Genomic DNA, 19,500 nt, shown 5'->3' with positions numbered 1-19,500 from the left:
AACCAGGGCTATTATCGCATCGGGTACACACAGGTCCTGCAGCCTCCCATGTAACCAGGGCTACTATCGCATCGGGTACACACAGGTCCTGCAGCCTCCCATGTAACCAGGGCCACTATCGCATCGGGTACACACAGGTCCTGCAGCCTCCCATGTAACCAGGGCTACTATCGCATCGGGTACACACAGGTCCTGCAGCCTCCCATGTAACCAGGGCTACTATCGCATCGGGTACACACAGGTCCTGCAGCCTCCCATGTAACCAGGGCTACTATCGCATCGGGTACACACAGGTCCTGCAGCCTCCCATGTAACCAGGGCTACTATCGCATCGGGTACACACAGGTCCTGCAGCCTCCCATGTAAATATCGCAGGTCACAGATGAGCCGCCGATCGCATCGGTACACGCAGTTCCTGCATGCGACCTGCCATATGCCCGATGTCGGCGGGCTCACAGACACGGCCAGGTCCTCGCCCAGCGCACAGTCCGTGGCTTCCCCCGGCCACCTAGCAGCATCCCCGGCTGTCTAGGAACAGGCGGCACTCCTCCGCATGCAGCCTGCGTACCGGCGGCGGCCGTCCGTCCTCACACAACCCCTGCCCTCCCGCACAGCCGGCATACAGCGGAGGGCTCATACGTACACACAGCGCACCTCCTCGCTCAGCGCCCGGGCTCCATGGCTCCTTGCAGCAGTAACGTGGCTTTGTTTGTGGGCGCGTAGTGATTTCACCTCCCCATTCCCAGTGTGTGGATGTGCGGAGCCGCCTCCCTCCAGTCTGTGATCTCCTCCGCTGTCTCTCCCTCCCCATATCTGGTAAATGTAAAGGCTGCTTTCCAGGAACTTTCCAGGAATCGACTCACGTGATCAGTGTCTACGAGCGCTGCTCTCTGCTGCCCTCTGCGCGCCTTTCTTATAAGTGCAGCCTGCGTGCCGTGTGACCGGCCGGTGCAGCTGCCTGTCATCCATTACCATCGTTGTGCTGAGAGTGACGGACACGATGAGGGATTAATGTATGGCACAAGGTGTACTGAGGAGATTATGATGGGCCCACAGACCGCAATCCTCCTACTTCCATAAGACCCCTGTATTTTCCTAGACAATCGGGACCTTTTTGTTGTTGCCAATTCTGTAAAGCAGCCAGTGCACACCGGAGTGGTATGGGGCATTGCCTCGTGTGTGCATGTGATCAGTGGGCAGCAGCGCATCCTGTGGGTGATCCTGGCTTTCTACACAGGAATTTTGGTTGTTTTTAGTGATTTTTTTGGAACAAATCAGTAAGTATGAGGCGGTTTACTTAATTCTTCATGTCTGACTGTGATCACCTTATGTGTCCCCATTGTACCTCTTAGGACGGGTTCACATCTTTATTCAGAGGAACAGACACAAGCTCACGTGCACTGCATAAATCCGTGACATAATGCATGCAGTTAGTAGCAGAGGGGGGTCATGGATTATTAGGGGCTCCAGCTGGGACACGTTTTGTATCAGTTTTTAGAACCTATAAGAGTATGTGTCCACGTTCAGGAAACGCTGCGTTTTTGACACAGCGCTGAGCCGCAGCGTCAAAAACGCAGCGTCCAGATGTTACAGCATAGTGGAGGGGATTTAATGAAATCTCGTCTCCACTGTGCAGGAAAAAACGCATGCGTTTTTCCCACAATAACGCACATGCGTTGCGTTTTTTAAGAACGCAGCATGTTGCTACAATGAGCAAAACACGCTGGAACACCGCAGGTGACCTGCCAGTGACCTCAGGTGCAGATTTGGTCAGGATTTTACCTGCATAAAATCCTGACCAAAGCCTGAAGCAAACCTGAACGTGGACACATACCCTAAAACAGCACAGCATGTAGCACTTTATCTTACGAAAACTGACCCAAAAATAATCAGCGGTTACTCTGCCTCTGTTTTCCTTTATCCCTGTTTGTATTTACCTGGTAAGTCTGGGTGGTCTATTACGTACATTACTACTCCCCTCTTCCCTGGGCGGGGGAAGGGTACAGATTGAGGGCAAACTCAGGAGCTAAGGCAAGATACATGGCCCCGGCGTCTTCACCATCAGAAGTAATCTGGGGAACAGGGCGAGCTAGGGCATCCCTAGCGTTAGGGACTGGGAATGAGCTCCTGGTCCCTGGACACCCGATAACAGAGCCATGACACTGACTGCACGTGATGAGTATGCTGTCACTATTTCCTTATATTTTCCATGTGAGTGGGTGTTCATGTGTACATCATTTGGGGGACGGTGGATGTACCGAGGGGTGCTTGGGAACATCATTTCGCTCTCCTCTGATATATTATGCCAGAGGAGAGAGAAATTATTTTTATAGCTAACACTTTTTTTGCGTGATCGCCGTTATTCTTTGAATAATGGAGATCCTATGATCGGGGACCAGAAAAACTAGCCCTATTTGTCTCAGCCAATCCCGGTAGCTGAGAAAGCAAGAAGTGGTCGTCACTCTGTGTTCCGGTGTGGTACTTGTGGAGGAAGTATAAATGGAAAGGCAAAGAATCCCGGCACTCACGTATTGAGTATTAGCTGTTTTATTGCAATCAAAGCTAATCCATCAATCGGTTTGCTTTGATTTGCAATAAAACAGCTACTACTCAATACGTGAGTGCTGGGATTCTTTGCCTTTCTAATCCTGGTAGCTGAGACCCTGGAGATTTTCGTATTCTGGGGCGGCACTATAGGCTTTTTCCCGATCGCCGTTTTAAACCGTCGAGGGAATAAGGCCCATTAGCGGCCGTCATTTTTATGGGTACCTTTGTTCTTTAAGGGGTTAAGCAAGAGGTACCACTAATCAAGCAACACCATGAAGACTAAGGAGAATACCAAAAAAGTCAAAGTTGTTGAGAAATACAGTGGGGAAAAAAGTATTTAGTCAGCCACCAATTGTGCAAGTTCTCCCACATAAAAAGATGAGAAAGACCTGTAATTGACATCATCGGTAGACCACAACTATGAGAGTCAAAATGAGAAAACAAATCCAGAAAATCACCTTGTCTGATTTGGCAAGATTTATTTAGCAAATTATGGTAGAAAATAAGTATTTGGTCATTAATAGGGTTGAGCGAAACGGGTCGATCATTTTCAAAAGTCGCCGACTTTTGGCTAAGTCGGCGTCTCATGAAACCCGATCCGACCCCTGTGCTTGTCGGCCATGCGGTACGCGACTTTCGCGCCAAAGTCGCGTTTCAATGACGCGAAAAGCGCCATTTCTCAGCCAATGAAGGTGAACGCAGAGTGTGGGCAGCGTGATGACATAGATCCTGGTCCCCACCATCTTAGAGAAGGGCATTGCAGTGATTGGCTTGCTGTCTGCGGCGTCACAGGGGCTATAAAGGGGCGTTCCCGCCGACCGCCATCTTACTGCTGCTGATCTGAGCTTAGGGACAGGTTGCTGCCGCTTCGTCAGAAGCAGGGAGAGCGTTAGGCAGGGTCCACTAACCACCAAACCGCTTGTGCTGCAGCGATTTCCACTGTCCAACACCACCTTCGGTGTGCAGGAACAGTGGAAGCTATTTTTTTTTTTTTTTCCCCTCAGCGCTGTAGCTCATTGGGCTGCCCTAGAAGGCTCCGTGATAGCTGTATTGCTGTGTGTACGCCACTGTGGAAACCAACTGCTTTTTTCAAAGCACATATCCTCTTGTTCCTTCCTTTCTGCACAGCTATCTTTTTTGTTTGTCCACACTTTTTATTTAATTTGTGCATCAGTCCACTCCTATTGCTGCCTGCCATACCTGGCTTACATTACTGCAGGGAGATAGTAATTGTAGGACAGTTTTTTTTTTTTTTTGTTTTTTTTTTGTGGGAGATTAAGATTGGCATTTCTGCTACAGTGCCATCCCTGTGTGTGCCATCTCTCACTGAGTGGGCCATAGAAAGCCTATTTATTTTTTCCGTGATTTGTGTTCTAAAATCTACCTCAACACAGAAACACTACATCAATCAGTGGGAGAAAAATATTGGCCTCAGTCAGGGCTTGTGTGCCACTGCTGTGTGTGCGCTATCATTCAGTGGGCTATAGCAAGCCTATATTTTTTTTTTTTTTTTTTTTTTTTAATATTATTTGGTTTCAAAAGTCTCCCTGAAAAAAAAAAAAAACCTAAAAAAACAGTGGGAGAGTAATATTGCCCTTTCAGCTTGTGTGCCAGTCTTGACTCCTGGGTGTGCCACCTCTCTCCCTCTCATTCAGTGGGCCATAGAAAGCCTATTTATTTTTTTTTTTAAATATTATTGGGTTTCTAAAGTCTCCCTGAAAAAAACAAAAAATACATAAAAAAACAGTGGGAGAGTAATATTGCCCTTTCAGCTTGTGTGCCAGTCTTGACTCCTGGGTGTGCCACCTCTCTCCCTTTCATTCAGTGGGCCATAGAAAGCCTATTTTTTTTTTTTTAATATTATTTGGTTTCTAATTCTCCCTGAAAAAAAAAAAAAAACCTAAAAAAACAGTGGGAGAGTAATATTGCCCTTTCAGCTTGTGTGCCAGTCTTGACTCCTGGGTGTGCCACCTCTCTCCCTCTCATTCAGTGGGCCATAGAAAGCCTATTTATTTTTTTTTTTAAATATTATTGGGTTTCTAAAGTCTCCCTGAAAAAACAAAAAATACATAAAAAAACAGTGGGAGAGTAATATTGCCCTTTCAGCTTGTGTGCCAGTCTTGACTCCTGGGTGTGCCACCTCTCTCCCTTTCATTCAGTGGGCCATAGAAAGCCTATTTATTTTTTCCGTGATTTGTGTTCTAAATTCTACCTCAACACAAAAACACTACATCAATCAGTGGGAGAAAAATATTGGCCTCAGTAAGGGCTTGTGTGCCACTGCTGTGTGTGCTATCTCTCATTCAGTGGGCTATAGCAAGCCTATTTTTTTTTTTTTTTTTTTTTTTTTTAATATTATTTGGTTTCTAAAGTCTCCCTGAAAAAAAAAAAAAACCTAAAAAAACAGTGGGAGAGTAATATTGCCCTTTCAGCTTGTGTGCCAGTCTTGACTCCTGGGTGTGCCACCTCTCTCCCTCTCATTCAGTGGGCCATAGAAAGCCTATTTATTTTTTTTTTTAAATATTATTGGGTTTCTAAAGTCTCCCTGAAAAAAACAAAAAATACATAAAAAAACAGTGGGAGAGTAATATTGCCCTTTCAGCTTGTGTGCCAGTCTTGACTCCTGGGTGTGCCACCTCTCTCCCTCTCATTCAGTGGGCCATAGAAAGCCTATTTATTTTTTTTTTTAAATATTATTGGGTTTCTAAAGTCTCCCTGAAAAAACAAAAAATACATAAAAAAACAGTGGGAGAGTAATATTGCCCTTTCAGCTTGTGTGCCAGTCTTGACTCCTGGGTGTGCCACCTCTCTCCCTTTCATTCAGTGGGCCATAGAAAGCCTATTTTTTTTTTTTTTAATATTATTTGGTTTCTAATTCTCCCTGAAAAAAAAAAAAAAACCTAAAAAAACAGTGGGAGAGTAATATTGCCCTTTCAGCTTGTGTGCCAGTCTTGACTCCTGGGTGTGCCACCTCTCTCCCTTTCATTCAGTGGGCCATAGAAAGCCTTTTTTTTTTTTGGTTTTTTTAATATTATTTGGTTTCTAAAGTCTCCCTGAAAAAAACAAAAAAAACATAAAAAACAGTGGGAGAGTAATATTGCCCTTTCAGCTTGTGCGCCAGTCTTGACTCCTGGTTGTGCCACCTCTCTCTCTCTAATTGTGGGCCATAGAAAGCCTTTTTTTTTTTTTTTTTAATATTATTTGGTTTCTAAAGTCTCCCTGAGAAAAAAAAATAAATAAATTAGGTGGGAGATTAATATTGACATTAGTGCTTGAGTGACAGTCCTGCGTGTGTGTCATCTCTGTGATTTTGTGCCACAGAAAACAGAGTGTGTAACATTGTGCCTGATTTTCCTTGTGGTCTCACCAACCTGTTAAGGGATATTGAAATCATACTGAAGTTATAGCTCACCGTGTAAGTTGTTTGATAGCAACAAATAAAGTTACTTTGGTTAAGATTTTAAAACAATGAGGAAGTCTGGTGCAAGAGGTCGTCGTGGGCGTTCATTGTCAGCTGGTAATGATGGTAGTGGTAGTGGAGCATCAGGTGGTCGTGGGGATAAAAATATTCCACCTAAGTCTGGAGCTGTGGAGCCAGTTTCGTCGTCAGGCTACACAAGGCCTCGAACGCTCTCTTTTCTGGGAGTAGGAAAACCGCTTTTAAAGGCGGAGCAGCAACAGCAAGTTTTGGCTTACATTGCAGACTCAGCCTCTAGCTCTTTTGCCTCCTCTTCCGAAACTGGTAAATGTAAAAGCAGCGCGTCGCTTGTGGATGTTCACGGTCAGGGACAAGTCGCTTCCTTGTCCTCCTCAGCAAAAACTACAACAAGAGAGAAGGATGCAGCAGGCGACACAACGGGTCACTCCATGGAGCTCTTTACACATACCGTCCCTGGCTTAGAAAGTGAAACATTTAACAGGCCATGCCCATTACAAGTATATTCTGACATGGAGTGCACTGATGCACAGCCACAGCCAGAGTACTATGCTGCTCCTTTGACTCAGACCACCACATTGCCCTCTCAGGGTACAGATCCACAATCAGACCCTGATGAGACTATGTTGCCCCGCCACGAACGCTATACCACCGACCGACACAGTGACACAGACGAAGTTGCACACGAGCTCGAAGAGGAGGTAATAGATGACCCAGTTATTGACCCCGATTGGCAGCCATTGGGGGAACAGGGTGCAGGCGGCAGTAGTTCAGAAGCGGAGGTGGAGGAGGGGCCGCAGCAGGCATCAACATCGCAACAGGTTCCATCTGCCGGGCCCGTATCTGGACCAAAACGCGTGTCAAAGCCAAAACCTGTTGGAGCACAGCGTTGCCATCCGGTTAAAGCTCAGTCTGCAATCCCTGAAAAGGGATCAGAGTCTAGGAAGAGTGCAGTCTGGCATTTTTTTAAACAACATCCAACTGATCAGCGCAAAGTCATCTGTCAAAAATGTTCAACTAGCTTAAGCAGAGGTCAGAATCTGAAAAGTCTAAATACTAGTTGCATGCATAGACACTTAACCACCATGCATTCTCAAGCCTGGACTAACTACCAAACGTCCCTCAAGGTTGTAGCACCCTCGGCCAATGAAGCTAGTCAGCAACGCAACATCCCTTCCGTCACTGTAAGGCCACCATTTTCCGCACCACCGGCAGTATCTGTGCAGGTTTCTTTGCCAGCCAAAAGCAGTCAGGGTCAGGGAATCACCAGTTTTGTAGGAGGAAATATTGCATGTAGGGCACCGGCGGAAACAATACCGTCTCCAACCGTCTCTCAGTCTGCCATGTCCACCGGCACACCCGAAAGTTCCACGATCTACAGCTCTCCAGTCCAGCTCACCCTACATGAGACTCTGGTTAGAAAAAGGAAGTACTTATCCTCGCATCCGCGTACACAGGGTTTTAACGCCCACATAGCTAGACTAATCTCGTTAGAGATGATGCCCTACCGGTTAGTTGAAAGCGAAGCTTTCAAAGCCCTGATGGAGTACGCTGAACCACGATACGAGCTACCCAGTCGACACTTTTTTTCCAGAAAAGCCATCCCAGCCCTGCACCAGCATGTTAAACAGCGCATCGTCCATGCACTCAGGCAATCTGTGAGTACAAAGGTGCACCTGACTACAGATGCATGGACCAGTAGGCATGGCCAGGGACGTTATGTGTCCATCACGGCACACTGGGTGAATGTGGTGGATGCAGGGTCCACAGGCGACATCAATTTAGGGACAGTTGTGCCTAGCCCACGGTCTAGGAAACAGTTGGCTGTAGGCGTTCGCACCCCCTCCTCCTCCTCCTCGTCCTCCTGCAGAAGCTACAGCTCTTCCACAGAACGCAGTCGGCCAACCACTCCATCGGCAGATGACACTGTTGCACACCAGTTGTCCCATTATGGGCCAGCTACTGCCAAGCGTCAGCAGGCTGTATTGGCTATGAAGTGTTTGGGCGACAACAGACACACCGCGGAAGTTCTGTCCGAGTTCTTGCAACAAGAAACGCAGTCGTGGCTGGGCACAGTAGATCTTGAGGCAGGCAAGGTAGTGAGTGATAACGGAAGGAATTTCATGGCTGCCATCTCCCTTTCCCAACTGAAACACATTCCTTGCCTGGCTCACACCTTAAACCTGGTGGTGCAGTGCTTATTGAAAACTTATCCTGGGTTCTCCGACCTGCTCCTCAAAGTGCGTGCACTTTGCTCACATATCCGACGTTCGCCTGTACACGCCAGCCGTATGCAGACCTATCAGCGGTCTTTGAACCTTCCCCAGCATCGCCTAATCATAGACGTTGCAACAAGGTGGAACTCAACACTGCACATGCTTCAGAGACTGTGCGAACAGAGGCGTGCTGTTATTTATTTGTGGGAGGATACACGGGCAGGCAGTAGGATGGCAGACATGGAGTTGTCAGGTGTGCAGTGGTCGAAGATACAAGACATGTGTCAAGTCCTTCAGTGTTTTGAGGAATGCACACGGCTGGTTAGTGCAGACAACGCCGTAATAAGCATGAGCATCCCCCTAATGCGTCTGCTGATGCAAAGTTTGACGCACATAAAGGAGCAGGCGTCTGCACCAGAGGAAGAGGGAAGCCTTGATGACAGTCAGCCATTGTCTGGTCAGGGCAGTGTACAGGACGAGGTAGCGGGCGAAGAGGAGGTGGAGGACGAGGAGGATGATGGGGATGAGTATATTTTTAATGCGGAAACTTTCACGGGGGCACAGGAAATTGGTTGCGTGTCACGGCCGGGTTCTGGTTTTTTGAGGGACACAAGTGACGTAGATTTGCCTGCAACTGCCCCTCAACCAATCACAACCGGAGATTTGACAAGTGGAACTTTGGCCCACATGGCGGATTATGCCTTACGTATCCTACAAAGGGACACACGCATTACGAAAATGATGAACGATGACGATTACTGGTTGGCCTGCCTCCTTGATCCACGCTATAAAGGCAAATTGCAAAATGTTATGCCACATGAGAACTTGGAACTAATATTAGCAACCAAACAATCAACTCTTGTTGACCGTTTGCTTCAGGCATTCCCAGCACACAGCGCACGTGATCGTTCTCACACGAGCTCCAGGGGGCAGCAGACTAGGAGTGTTAGGGGTGCACACATCAGAAGTGGCGTTGGACAGAGGGGTTTTCTGACCAGGTTGTGGAGTGATTTTGCTATGACCGCAGACAGGACAGGTACTGCTGCATCAATTGAAAGTGACAGGAGACAACATTTGTCCAGTATGGTTACTAACTATTTTTCATCCCTTATCGATGTTCTCCCTCAACCGTCATTCCCATTTGATTACTGGGCCTCCAAATTAGACACCTGGCCAGAATTGGCAGAATATGCATTGCAGGAGCTTGCTTGCCCGGCAGCAAGTGTCCTATCAGAAAGAGTATTCAGTGCTGCAGGGTCAATATTAACCGAAAAAAGGACTCGTCTGGCTACCCAAAATGTTGACGATCTAACATTCATTAAAATGAACCACAACTGGATTTCAAAATCTTTTGCCCCACCTTGCCCGGCCGACACCTAGCTTTCCTATGAAAAGCTCTTGCCTGTGAATTACTTTTCTAATGTCTAATTTGCTGCTGCAGATTGTACAGCATACGACATGTTTACACCTCCCTAAATGGCCAAACTCCCCACACGGGGCCGTGGTATCGCGACTTGGCGCAAGCACCCGTGAGACTGCTGTTTGTCTGAAGAGGTGGGTGTGCTCGCTTTTGGTTGACGGCATTGCTACTGGGTCCCTCATAGTACAATGTAGTGTCTCTGGCGGTGGTGGTGCGCACCCAACGTCAGACACACCGTTGTAACATGAGTGGCCCTGGGGCGGTCCCGCCGGCCTCAAGAGAGTTCCCCCCTACCCCAGCTCAAACTGGGCTGTACTACGTGCAAAATTATGTCGCACAGCTCCACCAATCTTTAGTCTATTCGCTGACATCATTCAATGTCTGGCACTGACAATACAAATTTGTAGACATCTATGATGCAACTTAAAGTAGTCTGTGTCTGTGTCCTATATTGGCACCATTAAATAGTTACTGCCAAATTACTATGTCAGAAACACAGCAGATGAGCCCACCCCTGTACCTAAGTATGCCATCTTTTTTTTTGTTTTGGTTGTTTTGCGAGACATTAACATCTATTTATATTTTGGGAGTACTGGGACAGACACTCCTTGCACTACTCCTCCACTCAGCACCAAGCTGCCTGCCCGTGTATCCATGTAACCGCTGTAAAACTGCCATGAGCCTATTGTTTGTTATTTTAGGCCTTTGATAGCCTGTCTGCGGTCCCTACTCCTCCACTGACCACCAAGCTGCCTGCCCGTGTATCCATGTAACCGCTGTAAAACTGCCATGAGCCTATTGTTTGTTATTTTAGGCCTTTGAAGCCTTTCTGCGCTCCCTCCTTCCACTAGTCCTCCACTGACCAGACCACTGCTGCCCGTGTACCCCTGGAACCAATTTTAAAGTGCCTACAGCCAGCCCATTTTATTGTGTTAGGCCTTCGAAGCCTGTCTGCGGTCCATACTTCCACTAGTCCTCCACTGACCAGACCACTGCTGCCCGTGTACCCCTGGAACCAATTTTAAAGTGCCTACAGCCAGCCCATTTTATTGTGTTAGGCCTTCGAAGCCTGTCTGCGGTCCATACTTCCACTAGGCCTCCACTGACCAGACCACTGCTGCCCGTGTACCCCTGGAACCAATTTTAAAGTGCCTACAGCCAGCCCATTTTATTGTGTTAGGCCTTCGAAGCCTGTCTGCGGTCCCTCCTTCCACTAGGCCTCCACTGACCAGACCACTGCTGCCCGTGTACCCCTGGAACCAATTTTAAAGTGCCTACAGCCAGCCCATTTTATTGTGTTAGGCCTTCGAAGCCTGTCTGCGGTCCCTCCTTCCACTAGGCCTCCACTGACCAGACCACTGCTGCCCGTGTACCCCTGGAACCAATTTTAAAGTGCCTACAGCCAGCCCATTTTATTGTGTTAGGCCTTCGAAGCCTGTCTGCGGTCCATACTTCCACTAGGCCTCCACTGACCAGACCACTGCTGCCCGTGTACCCCTGGAACCAATTTTAAAGTGCCTACAGCCAGCCCATTTTATTGTGTTAGGCCTTCGAAGCCTGTCTGCGGTCCCTCCTTCCACTAGGCCTCCACTGACCAGACCACTGCTGCCCGTGTACCCCTGGAACCAATTTTAAAGTGCCTACAGCCAGCCCATTTTATTGTGTTAGGCCTTCGAAGCCTGTCTGCGGTCCCTCCTTCCACTAGGCCTCCACTGACCAGACCACTGCTGCCCGTGTACCCCTGGAACCAATTTTAAAGTGCCTACAGCCAGCCCATTTTATTGTGTTAGGCCTTCGAAGCCTGTCTGCGGTCCATACTTCCACTAGGCCTCCACTGACCAGACCACTGCTGCCCGTGTACCCCTGGAACCAATTTTAAAGTGCCTACAGCCAGCCCATTTTATTGTGTTAGGCCTTCGAAGCCTGTCTGCGGTCCATACTTCCACTAGGCCTCCACTGACCAGACCACTGCTGCCCGTGTACCCCTGGAACCAATTTTAAAGTGCCTACAGCCAGCCCATTTTATTGTGTTAGGCCTTCGAAGCCTGTCTGCGGTCCATACTTCCACTAGTCCTCCACTGACCAGACCACTGCTGCCCGTGTACCCCTGGAACCAATTTTAAAGTGCCTACAGCCAGCCCATTTTATTGTGTTAGGCCTTCGAAGCCTGTCTGCGGTCCATACTTTAAATACTCCTCCACTCACCACCAAGCTGCCTGCCCGTGTATCCATGTAACCGCTGTAAAACTGCCATGAGCCTATTGTTTGTTATGTTAGGCCTTTGATAGCCTGTCTGCGGTCCTTACTTTAAATACTCCTCCACTCACCACCTAGCTGCCTGTGTATCCATGTAACCGATGTAAAACTGCCATGACTGCCTACTGTTTGTTATTTTAGGCCTTTGATAGCCTGTCTGCGGCCCCTACTTGCAATACTCCTCCACTGACCACAATGCTGCCTGGAGTGCCTGCCTGTGTATCCATGTAACCGATGTAAAACTGCCATGACTGCCTACTGTTTGTTATTTTAGGCCTTTGATAGCCTGTCTGCGGCCCCTACTTGCAATACTCCTCCACTGAGCACAATGCTGCCTGGAGTGCCTGCCTGTGTATCCATGTAACCGATGTAAAACTGCCATGACTGCCTACTGTTTGTTATTTTAGGCCTTTGATAGCCTGTCTGCAGCCCCTACTTGCAATACTCCTCCACTGACCACACCAATGCTGCCCGTGTACCCCTGGAACCTATTTAAAAGTTCATAGAGCCTAGTTATATATTTTATTTACTATTAATAAGGCCATGATGGACTACGCTGTACCACGCTACAAGCTAACCAGTCGACACTTCTTTTGCGAGAAAAGCCATCCCAACCCTCCACCAGCATGTAGAAGACCGCATTGTCCATGCACTCTGGCAATCTGTGAGTACAAAGGTGCACCTGACAACAGACGCATGGACCTGTAGGCATGGCCACGGAAGATTACGTGTCCATTACGGCGCAATGGGTTAATGTGGTGGATGCATGGTCCACAGGGGACAGCCTACTAAGTCTGTCTGCAGTCCCTAATTCAAATTGTCCTCCACTGTCTAAATCGGAACTTCCACCTTCTGGCTTTCGGCCTATAGTATCAGAAATTAAACTGCATTTGGCCTTCAACTTTGGTTAGGGCCTACTAACGGCTTCTGCCCCTCCCTGGTGTTGTCCTCAACTAAATAAAGCTGAGCTTCAACCTTCCGGCTCTCATTAAGTGGTTTTAAAAAAAAAAAAATTGGTGGTTAGGGCCTACTAACGGCTTCTGCCCCTCCCTGGTGTTGTCCTCAACTAAATAAAGCTGAGCTTCAACCTTCCGGCTCTCATTATGTGGTTTAAAAAAAAAAAATGGTGGTTAGGGCCTACTAACGGCTTCTGCCCCTCCCTGGTGTTGTCCTCAACTAAATAAAGCTGAGCTTCAACCTTCCGGCTCTCATTAAGTGGTTTTAAAAAAAAAATGGTGGTTAGGGCCTACTAACGGCTTCTGCCCCTCCCTGGTGTTGTCCTCAACTAAATAAAGCTGAGCTTCAACCTTCCGGCTCTCATTATGTGGTTTTAAAAAAAAAATGGTGGTTAGGGCCTACTAACGGCTTCTGCCCCTCCCTGGTGTTGTCCTCAACTAAATAAAGCTGAGCTTCAACCTTCCGGCTCTCATTAAGTGGTTTTAAAAAAAAAAAAAATGGTGGTTAGGGCCTACTAACGGCTTCTGCCCCTCCCTGGTGTTGCCCTCAACTAAATAAAGCTGAGCTTCAACCTTCTGCTCCAAATTACCATTTTAAAAAATGCAATAGGCTTTTCCGGCCTACTAAAGGTGTCTGCCCCTCCCTGGTGTTGTCCTCAACTGAACAAAGCTGAGCTTCCACATTCTGGCTTTCGCCCTATACTATCAGATATTAAACTGCATTTGGCCTACTAGTGTGGTTAGGCCCTTGAAACAGTGTCTGCTGCTCTTGGGTTTGCTACTCCACTGAACAAAGCAATGCCGCCTGTTTAGTCCTGTTACCAATTTTGAACTGCATGTAGCCTACTTTATTCTTTGGCCCTATATCTGTTTCCTCCTCATCCTGCCCATTGCCCAGCCACTGCTAAATGAGTCTGCTGGTACATTGACCTAGACCACTACATTCCCCTTGTACTCTACACAGCCAGAATCTGACCCTGCTGAAAGTAAGGTTCCCCTTCCCGCATGTTATACCACCTTACACAGGGACAAAGAGGAAGGTGCAGATGAAAGTGCAGGTTCCTTCATCAGGTGGGGGGGCATACTCGTTGGCGACGTCACTGGCACAGGGCCCCTCAGAGTACGCAAAAGTGTCGCTGCTGGTGGGAGGCGCCCCCGCCATGCAAACACACCGCCGTACTTTGAGGGGCCCTGTGCCAGTGGCAATGCGAACGAGTGGGCCCCCCCTGCTTGCTCAGGATCACAGCACTTGCAACTTTTAAATACTTACCTTTCCCTGCAACACCGCCGTGACGTAGTCCGCATTTCCTGGGCCCACGAAAAACTTGAGCCAGCCCTACTCCCCCCACAACTTTCCCCCAATTCCTTATGCCCAACTATTATTATACAGTTAATTAAGATTGGCAAGCTTCAGAAACAAGAATGGATGTTTTTGGCATTAAAATGGGCACTGTAGGTGTTTTCCTGGCCTCCACTCACTGCCGACTATGCTTCCCCATTGACTTGCATTGGGTTTCGTGTTTCGGTCGATCCCCGACTTTTAGCGATAATCGGCCGACTGCACTCGACTCGACTCTGGACAAAATCGGGTTTCCCAAAACCCTACTCGATCTTAAAAAAATGAAAGTCGCTCAACCCTAGTCATTAACAAAAGTTCATCTCAATATTTTGTTATATATCCTTTGTTGGCAATGACAGAGGTCAAACGTTTTCTGTATGTCTTCACAAGGTTGGCATACACTGTTGGTGGTATGTTGGCCCATTTCTCCATGCAGATCACCTCTAGAGCAGTGACACGGACTTTCAACTCCTTCCAAAAGGTTTCTATGGGGTTGAGAGCTGGAGATGGGTTAGGCCACTCCAGGACCTTCATATGCTTCTTATGAAGCCACTCCTTCATTGCCCTGGCTGTGTGCTTGGGCTCATTATCATGCTGAAAGACCTATTCTGGAGCAGGAGGAAATTTTATGGACTTACAATTTACACTTGATAATAACATTACAAGTAGGACTAAATCCACGCCAATTGATATGAAAACTGTCTTCTGGACCTGTCACTCACGAGACAATTGAACTTGATATCTCTGTTGAACTGAATCATCATGAAGTTGTTAGTTTCCATCTTATTTCCTCTCCAAAATTTTCAGTTATTCTAGGAATTCCCTGGTTTTCAATCCATAGCCCTTCGATCATTTGGGCTTCGATGACCATTACTGTTATGACCCCAATGGCAGAGGGTCTCAAAAGTACATACCAAGTCTGCAAACACAAAAAACCAGCTCATAGGGCAGTGGTAACTGGGCTGACCATATATCTAATCCTAGCACCACAAATAGCAGCAGCCGGGGAACGTGCCTACGTTGGTTCTAGACGTCTCGCGCCAGCCGGAGAACTAACTAACCCTAGAAGGGAAAAGATAGACCTTTCTTGCCTCCAGAGAAAAGACCCCAAAAGTTGGATACAAGCCCCCAACAAATAATAACGGTGAGGTAAGGAGAAAAGACAAACGTAAGAATGAACTAGATATTTAGCAAAGAGAGGCCCACTGACTAATAGCAGAATATAGTAAGATGACTTATATGGTCAGCAAAAACCCTATCAAAATTTCCACGCTGGATATTCAAGAACCCCCGAACCGTCTAACGGCCCGGGGGGAGAACACCAGCCCCCTAGAGCTTCCAGCAAAAACAGGAAACACATTTAGTACAAGCTGGACAAAAAATAAGAGCAAAGCAAATAACCAAAAAACAAGGAAGCAGGACTTAGCTTAATTTTGCAAGATCCAAGACCAGCAGACAGGCGCAAACAGAAAGGAACTGATTACAACGATGCCAGGCACTGGACTGAGAAACCAGGAAGTTTATATAGCAACACCCCTGGACTAACGACCCAGGTGGGTGCCAAACTGAGGAAAGACAATCCCAGAGTCATATCACTAGTGACCACAAGAGGGAGCCAAAAAAGTCTAATTCACAACAGTACCCCCCCTTTAAGGAGGGGTCACCGAACCCTCACCAAGACCACCAGGGCGATCAGGATGAGCAGCGTGAAAGGCACGAACTAAATCGGCCGCATGCACATCAGAGGCAACCACCCAGGAATAGGGTTGAGCGACTTTCATTTTTTTAAGATCGAGTAGGGTTTTGGGAAACCCGATTTTGTCCAGAGTCGAGTCGAGTGCAGTCGGCCGATTATCGCTAAAAGTCGGGGATCGACCGAAACACGAAACCCAATGCAAGTCAATGGGGAAGCATAGTCGGCAGTGAGTGGAGGCCAGGAAAACACCTACAGTGCCCATTTTAATGCCAAAAACATCCATTCTTGTTTCTGAAGCTTGCCAATCTTAATTAACTGTATAATAATAGTTGGGCATAAGGAATTGGGGGAAAGTTGTGGGGGGAGTAGGGCTGGCTCAAGTTTTTCGTGGGCCCAGGAAATGCGGACTACGTCACGGCGGTGTTGCAGGGAAAGGTAAGTATTTAAAAGTTGCAAGTGCTGTGATCCTGAGCAAGCAGGGGGGGCCCACTCGTTCGCATTGCCACTGGCACAGGGCCCCTCAAAGTACGGCGGTGTGTTTGCATGGCGGGGGCGCCTCCCACCAGCAGCGACACTTTTGCGTACTCTGAGGGGCCCTGTGCCAGTGACGTCGCCAACGAGTATGCCCCCCCACCTGATGAAGGAACCTGCACTTTCATCTGCACCTTCCTCTTTGTCCCTGTGTAAGGTGGTATAACATGCGGGAAGGGGAACCTTACTTTCAGCAGGGTCAGATTCTGGCTGTGTAGAGTACAAGGGGAATGTAGTGGTCTAGGTCAATGTACCAGCAGACTCATTTAGCAGTGGCTGGGCAATGGGCAGGATGAGGAGGAAACAGATATAGGGCCAAAGAATAAAGTAGGCTACATGCAGTTCAAAATTGGTAACAGGACTAAACAGGCGGCATTGCTTTGTTCAGTGGAGTAGCAAACCCAAGAGCAGCAGACACTGTTTCAAGGGCCTAACCACACTAGTAGGCCAAATGCAGTTTAATATCTGATAGTATAGGGCGAAAGCCAGAATGTGGAAGCTCAGCTTTGTTCAGTTGAGGACAACACCAGGGAGGGGCAGACACCTTTAGTAGGCCGGAAAAGCCTATTGCATTTTTTAAAATGGTAATTTGGAGCAGAAGGTTGAAGCTCAGCTTTATTTAGTTGAGGGCAACACCAGGGAGGGGCAGAAGCCGTTAGTAGGCCCTAACCACCATTTTTTTTTTTTTTAAAACCACTTAATGAGAGCCGGAAGGTTGAAGCTCAGCTTTATTTAGTTGAGGACAACACCAGGGAGGGGCAGAAGCCGTTAGTAGGCCCTAACCACCATTTTTTTTTTAAAACCACATAATGAGAGCCGGAAGGTTGAAGCTCAGCTTTATTTAGTTGAGGACAACACCAGGGAGGGGCAGAAGCCGTTAGTAGGCCCTAACCACCATTTTTTTTTTAAAACCACTTAATGAGAGCCGGAAGGTTGAAGCTCAGCTTTATTTAGTTGAGGACAACACCAGGGAGGGGCAGAAGCCGTTAGTAGGCCCTAACCACCATTTTTTTTTTTTAAACCACATAATGAGAGCCGGAAGGTTGAAGCTCAGCTTTATTTAGTTGAGGACAACACCAGGGAGGGGCAGAAGCCGTTAGTAGGCCCTAACCACCAATTTTTTTTTTTTTAAAACCACTTAATGAGAGCCGGAAGGTTGAAGCTCAGCTTTATTTAGTTGAGGACAACACCAGGGAGGGGCAGAAGCCGTTAGTAGGCCCTAACCAAAGTTGAAGGCCAAATGCAGTTTAATTTCTGATACTATAGGCCGAAAGCCAGAAGGTGGAAGTTCCGATTTAGACAGTGGAGGACAATTTGAATTAGGGACTGCAGACAGACTTAGTAGGCTGTCCCCTGTGGACCATGCATCCACCACATTAACCCATTGCGCCGTAATGGACACGTAATCTTCCGTGGCCATGCCTACAGGTCCATGCGTCTGTTGTCAGGTGCACCTTTGTACTCACAGATTGCCAGAGTGCATGGACAATGCGGTCTTCTACATGCTGGTGGAGGGTTGGGATGGCTTTTCTCGCAAAAGAAGTGTCGACTGGTTAGCTTGTAGCGTGGTACAGCGTAGTCCATCATGGCCTTATTAATAGTAAATAAAATATATAACTAGGCTCTATGAACTTTTAAATAGGTTCCAGGGGTACACGGGCAGCATTGGTGTGGTCAGTGGAGGAGTATTGCAAGTAGGGGCTGCAGACAGGCTATCAAAGGCCTAAAATAACAAACAGTAGGCAGTCATGGCAGTTTTACATCGGTTACATGGATACACAGGCAGGCACTCCAGGCAGCATTGTGCTCAGTGGAGGAGTATTGCAAGTAGGGGCCGCAGACAGGCTATCAAAGGCCTAAAATAACAAACAGTAGGCAGTCATGGCAGTTTTACATCGGTTACATGGATACACAGGCAGGCACTCCAGGCAGCATTGTGGTCAGTGGAGGAGTATTGCAAGTAGGGGCCGCAGACAGGCTATCAAAGGCCTAAAATAACAAACAGTAGGCAGTCATGGCAGTTTTACATCGGTTACATGGATACACAGGCAGCTAGGTGGTGAGTGGAGGAGTATTTAAAGTAAGGACCGCAGACAGGCTATCAAAGGCCTAACATAACAAACAATAGGCTCATGGCAGTTTTACAGCGGTTACATGGATACACGGGCAGGCAGCTTGGTGGTGAGTGGAGGAGTATTTAAAGTATGGACCGCAGACAGGCTTCGAAGGCCTAACACAATAAAATGGGCTGGCTGTAGGCACTTTAAAATTGGTTCCAGGGGTACACGGGCAGCAGTGGTCTGGTCAGTGGAGGACTAGTGGAAGTATGGACCGCAGACAGGCTTCGAAGGCCTAACACAATAAAATGGGCTGGCTGTAGGCACTTTAAAATTGGTTCCAGGGGTACACGGGCAGCAGTGGTCTGGTCAGTGGAGGCCTAGTGGAAGTATGGACCGCAGACAGGCTTCGAAGGCCTAACACAATAAAATGGGCTGGCTGTAGGCACTTTAAAATTGGTTCCAGGGGTACACGGGCAGCAGTGGTCTGGTCAGTGGAGGCCTAGTGGAAGTATGGACCGCAGACAGGCTTCGAAGGCCTAACACAATAAAATGGGCTGGCTGTAGGCACTTTAAAATTGGTTCCAGGGGTACACGGGCAGCAGTGGTCTGGTCAGTGGAGGCCTAGTGGAAGGAGGGACCGCAGACAGGCTTCGAAGGCCTAACACAATAAAATGGGCTGGCTGTAGGCACTTTAAAATTGGTTCCAGGGGTACACGGGCAGCAGTGGTCTGGTCAGTGGAGGCCTAGTGGAAGGAGGGACCGCAGACAGGCTTCGAAGGCCTAACACAATAAAATGGGCTGGCTGTAGGCACTTTAAAATTGGTTCCAGGGGTACACGGGCAGCAGTGGTCTGGTCAGTGGAGGCCTAGTGGAAGTATGGACCGCAGACAGGCTTCGAAGGCCTAACACAATAAAATGGGCTGGCTGTAGGCACTTTAAAATTGGTTCCAGGGGTACACGGGCAGCAGTGGTCTGGTCAGTGGAGGCCTAGTGGAAGGAGGGACCGCAGACAGGCTTCGAAGGCCTAACACAATAAAATGGGC

At 48.0% G+C, this 19,500-nt stretch overlaps 1 protein-coding gene and 1 long non-coding RNA gene across 3 annotated transcripts in view; one reads left to right on the top strand and one right to left on the bottom strand.

Moving 5' to 3' along the window:
- Positions 1-812, bottom strand: part of SOCS2 (suppressor of cytokine signaling 2) — a 69,478-nt gene extending 68,666 nt beyond the window's left edge. The window contains exon 1 of one of the 2 annotated variants that reach the window (XM_077265406.1): positions 644-812. The gene's annotated coding sequence lies outside the window, so the exon portion shown is untranslated. The remainder of the gene's footprint in view (positions 1-643) is intronic. The other variant, XM_077265408.1, reaches the window with a different exon arrangement.
- A 144-nt stretch (positions 813-956) lies between these two features.
- Positions 957-19,500, top strand: part of LOC143776236 (uncharacterized) — a 54,168-nt gene continuing 35,624 nt past the window's right edge. Inside the window, exon 1 of the long non-coding RNA XR_013215793.1 lies at positions 957-1,277. This is a non-coding gene — a long non-coding RNA (uncharacterized LOC143776236). The remainder of the gene's footprint in view (positions 1,278-19,500) is intronic.

This window comes from Ranitomeya variabilis, chromosome 5, assembly GCF_051348905.1.
Source record: "Ranitomeya variabilis isolate aRanVar5 chromosome 5, aRanVar5.hap1, whole genome shotgun sequence".
In the NCBI taxonomy this organism is placed as follows: Eukaryota; Metazoa; Chordata; class Amphibia; order Anura; family Dendrobatidae; genus Ranitomeya; species Ranitomeya variabilis.
The sequence above is the reverse complement of the archived record's forward strand: the minus strand, read 5'-3'. Positions and strand labels throughout refer to the sequence as shown.